General features: G+C 34.4%; 1 non-coding gene across 1 annotated transcript; it reads right to left on the bottom strand.

The window, feature by feature from the left end:
• Positions 1–5,085: 5,085 nt before the first annotated feature.
• Positions 5,086–5,194, bottom strand: LOC141503642 (U6 spliceosomal RNA). The gene has a single exon (XR_012472986.1). It is a non-coding gene; the product is annotated as a U6 spliceosomal RNA (small nuclear RNA).
• Between the last annotated feature and the right edge of the window lie 301 nt (positions 5,195–5,495).

The raw sequence follows: 5,495 nt of genomic DNA, 5'->3' as shown, positions 1-5,495 counted from the left end.
AGGGAACTCATTTTTATTTTTGGATAACAAAAAGCCATTCTGAACCCTCTCTACCTTAGTCAGGACTGACATATTGAATAATAGGACTACAAAGAAAGCTGGGAAATAGATGAAGGATCTCCAACTTAGCATGGTGAAAATAAAAATATATTCTTAGAAACACTGAGTTTTTCTTGTAGCGAGCACTCAAGAAATTCTCATCTGGTCCCCAATTTGATTTCTGATGGCTGATAAGAACCTCCCAATTGTCCCTTCATTACATATAAACAAAGGATGGATATAACAATCTTCATCATTATATAAGATTCAAATCCCACTGTGCACTGTAAATGAACTGCCCAAAGATGGATTTATCTAAATATATGGATATGTGTGTGTGTATGCATGTGTATGTATATATGTGTATAAATTATATGAAATATATAACTAAAAAGATATACATATATTGTTGGTTTTGTTTTTAGTTGTTTTAGTGATGTCTGACTATGGGTTTGGGGTTTTCTTGGCAAAAGATACTGGAATAGTTTGCCATTTCCTTCTCATTTTACACATGAGGAAACTGAGGCAAACAAGGTTAAGTGACTTGCTCAGGGTCACATAGCTACTAAGTGTATAAGGTTGCATTTAAACTCAGGAAGATGTCTTATATATATACGTCTAGGACAAATACAATGTTTAATAAGCAATGAGCTCAATATAAATAAACCCACAGCAGAAGATTTTTCTTATTTCCTCCCCTCTATCTCCCCTTTTTTAATTTCCTTTTTTTTGTGTTGTCTTCATAATTATATTTTAAACTCCCTGAGGACAGGGAAGTTTTTACCTTATTTGTATTCACAGTGCTTACTATATTGTCTGGAACACAATAAGTGCTTAATAAATATTTATTGAATTACATTAAATGAAAAAAAATCAACAGTTTGGACTGATAGCCAACAAATCTAATGCAATCTTTTATTCCTTTTTTTTTGGTAAGGAAATCTCTATCTAGAATGTCTTTAGATGGAGACTCCTGGTCTCAACTCAACTCCATGAATCAATGCAGATCATTAACTGATCTGTAATTAATAATTACAGAAAGTTTCCTGGGGCCTAGAGAGAGCGAAAGAAATATGTAAATCAGGAATAGGACCTGAACACTGGTTTTAGTGATTCCACAGCCTTCTATCCACTATGGCACTGTGATATGATGCCTCTCAATGCAGTAACAGATAAGTTTAAGAATGGGCCACAACTAAGATGGATTTAGCTCCTCTAGGAGTTCAGTGATCAAGGACAATTCTAAAAGACTTGTGATGGAAAATGCCATTCACATCCAGAGAAAAAACTATGGATCTGATTATGACCAAAGCATACTTTTTTCACTTTTTAAAACTAGTTTTATGGTTTTTTCTTTTTCTCATTTCCCCCTTCAGTTCTGATTCTTCTTTTACAATAAGACTAATATGTAAATATGATAAGCATGATCCATAAATATATACCTATATCAGATTCCTCTCTGTTATGGGAAGGAGGAAGGGAAGGAAGGGAGATAGAAAACTAAAAAGCTTACAAAAAAGATGATTGTTGAAATCTATCTTTGCATGAAATTGAAAAAATAAAATAACATTCAAAAAAAAGAACTAATGGGGCAGATAGAGCACATTGGATGGAGCACTGGTCCTAAAGTCAAGAAGATGAGTTCAAATCTAGCATCAAACACTCACCAAGTTCAGTGCCCTGGGCAAATCATTTAATCCCAATTGCCACCAAAAACATATTGCTTTTTCTTTGTTCTTTTTTTCTTTTTCGGCAAGGCAATGGGGTTAAATGACTTGCCCAAGGCCACACAGTTAGGTAATTATTAAGTTCTGAAGTTAGATTTGAACTCAGGTATTCCTGACTCCAGGGCTGGTGCTTATCCACTGCACTACCTAGCCACCCCTGGGCCACCTAGCCACCCCTGTGACACCTAGCCAGCCCCACCAAAAACATATTAATAGAGGCTTGAATGATGTACAGACTGAGGGAGGGAATGACCCATATAATCTATTCTAATCATACTTCCAATAGAAGCATTGTGCTCAGTTTGGGGCTTTTCATTTTAGGAAGGTCTTTACAAATTGGATCATGTCCAAAGAAGGGCAACCACAATAGTGAATGGAATGATATCTGGTAATATTAAAATTAGTTGAAGGAACTAGAGATGATTATCTCTAGAAAACTTATGAGGGGACTTGCTTCTATATTCAAGTATTTGAAGATCTATTCTGTGGAAGGGGAATTTTTCTTGTCCTGCTTGGTCTTAGAAAATAATGGTTAAGGGAAGAGGGGAAAGGAATGGGGTTTGAAGAGAGATTAATAAAGACCTGATCAAAGGAAAATCTTCCTATCAATTAAAGCTGCCCCAAAGTGGAATGGATTACTCAAAGAGTCAATAGGCTCCTCAAAATGGAGATCTCTAAGAAGACAATTCTGGGAGGTGTTTTAAAGACTATTACTTTTTAGTCATGTGTCCTTCAATTTTGATGTTTTACATTCTGTGTCATATCTTGTTTTGCATCCCTAGCATCTTGCACCAAGTGCTTTAAAAATATTGTTGACTTATGAGATGATCAATTATGATTTTGAAGGCAGGTAAAGTCTATGCTCACTCTTTCAAAACTTCCTTTATGTTTTTCCTTTTTTCTCATGCTTTTCCCCCCTTTAGTTCTAATTCCTCTTTCACAACATGACAAATATGGAATTACATTAAACATGATTGTACATGTACAACTTTTACCAGATTGTTGCCACTATGGGGACAGGGTGGGCAAGAGAGGATGGTAGAAATATGTGGAACTCATAAACTTTCAAATGAGATGAATGTTGAAAACTACCTTTAAATGTAATTGGAAAAATTAAATAAAATTTCAATAAAAATTTTTGTTGAAATGAAATGAAAAAAGAACAGTATAAAGGCCTAAAGGAATCATTGACAGAATGGCACACTTTAAAATTTCCATGTTGAATTTATTACATACTTAAACTGAAAATAAAACTTCTATATAAGAGCTTCAAGTCCCTTCTTATGTTCTGAAATGTATATGAAAATGGTTATTTTATTTGGTGTTTGTCAAATCCAGAATAAACACATGCATATGCTTATTTTATTTGGAAATGTTCATTTTATATGGTGTTTGTCAAATGTAGACTATAACATACAAATATATATATATATACATATATATAGTGTGTGTGTAAGTATGCATGTATCTTTATATATACAAATATATAAAAATATATATGAATGATTCTAGAGTTAATAGGGAGACATTATTGTTAGTGATAAAGTCAGACCTTCAAGAACATCACTTTTGCACCTCTATGCAGAATGGATTTAAATGGGAAGAGATCTGAGACAGAAGGATCAATCTATAATTATTGAAAACCAAATATCTATTAGGGAATGTTTTACCAGTGAACTAGGAGGATGGCTAAATGAGAGAAGAAAAGAGGTCACGTATAGGAGATGATGTCAAGGTGGAAATGAAAAGATATGACAATGGATTAGATATATGAGGTTATTGAGAACAAAGAATAAAAGAAGACAAGGTTGAAAATATGGATGGTGAGAAGGATGGCAGTACCCTAGACAGTAATAAGATAGTTGGAAACAGGTTGAGATAATTTAGGAGGAAACTATTGTTTGTTTTTTCTCCCTTGAACACCTTGAATTTGAGATACCTATGAGACATTCATTTACAATAAGCAGTTGGTGACCTACAATTCACTGGAGGTCAAAAGAGAGGTTGGGGCTGGATCAGTAGATCTGAGAATCATCTGCAAAGAGACGATAACTGAATCTGTGTCACGATATTATCACCAATTGGTACAGATAGAGGAAGAAGAGAAGAGAATTAGGAAATGATATGGATCAGGATGCAGCAAAGAACACTGAGGACCAGTTAGACAGGTAGAAGGAGAACCAAGAGAACACAAATATTACAAAAACCCAGAGATGAGAGAATATCCAGGAGTAAATAGGGGATCAACAGTGTCAGAGGAGAAAGAGAGAGAGAGAGAGAGAGAGAGAGAGAGAGAGAGAGAGAGAGAGAGAGAGAGAGCAAGAATGCTGATTGAACAGAAGATTGAGGAAACACCTTTACATTTGGCAATTAAACTTATTGGTAAGTCATTCCCTAATAGATATGTGACCAAAGGAGTTGCCTAAAGATGAATTGCAAACTATTAAAAAACCTATGCGGTAATGAGAAATACAAATTACCTCACACCCTGAAAACTGGCAAAGATGATATATAATGTCAGTGTTGAAGGAGTTGTGGGAAAATTGTTGTACTAATGAAATGGAGTTGTAAATCAAGGCAACCACTTGGAGTTTGAATGTGTTCCACTTCTCCAATACTGTTTGAGCTTCTCGCAGATTTTCTATTACTTTTCTCCCAACCTACTCTTCACCTCCAGTGCACTAAAATTTTGTAAAAGTTAGTAATTGATAAATGCCACTGGAATCTCAACAAAGAAGAACACCCTAACTCTTATTAGACATCATAAGGCAGTTAATTGAAATAGTGTATAGAGTGTTGGATACAAAGTCTAGAAAAACCCTGGGCAAATTACCTAATCTCTGTCAGCATCAGTTTTCTCATTTGCAAAATGGTGATAATAATAGTACCTACTTCACAGGGTTGTTGTGGGGACTCCAACGTATCATGTATATAAAATACTTTGCAAACCTTAATGTTGTATATAAATACTAGCTCTTTTTATTTAAAATTCACTATCATAAGCAACATGATATCATTGAGATTTGTGTAGCATGAAGAAGACTATGTTCAATGCTAGGGAAGCCACAAAGAGACATAAGCTAAACTTCCTTTTCTCAAAGAGTTTAAAGACTAAATTGATGAATAATGATACTAGATAACACATTAAGTGTGTCAAGTAATTACATTAAGGTAAAAGGTATCACATCTGTATTTGAAAGTTCAATTATTATCTCTAAATGAATGACTCCAAGATTTCTATATTTGGTCCCAATATCTCTCCCTAGTTTGCTCTATCTATCTATCTATCTATCTATCTATTTATCTATCTTTCCTTTTTCTAAATATGAAATGCTTCACAAATTTGCATGCCATCCTCGTGCAGGGGCCATGCTAATCTTCTCTATATTGTTCCAATTTTAGTATATATGTGCTGCCAAAGCCAGCACTATCTATCTTTCTAATTTCCTGTTGGATATCTATATGTGAATTTCCTGCTAATAATTCAAGTTCAATAAGACCTTGGAAAATTATTTAATGTTCTTGTGTCTATATTTCCTCATGTAAAACGAAGGGTTTGGATAGATACCATCTGAAGTTTTTAATGGTTCTAAATCTATGATTTGTTGTCGTTACTCACTCATGTCCAACTCTTCAAGATGCCGTTTGAGATTTTCTTGGCAAAGATCTGAAGTAGTTTGTTATTTTACAGAGAAGGGAAATGCAGCAAATAGGGTTAAGTGACTTGCC

Source organism: Macrotis lagotis, chromosome X (genome assembly GCF_037893015.1).
Source record: "Macrotis lagotis isolate mMagLag1 chromosome X, bilby.v1.9.chrom.fasta, whole genome shotgun sequence".
NCBI lineage: Eukaryota > Metazoa > Chordata > Mammalia > Peramelemorphia > Peramelidae > Macrotis > Macrotis lagotis.
Note: the sequence above shows the minus strand (reverse complement) of the source record. Positions and strands in the feature narration are given on the sequence as shown.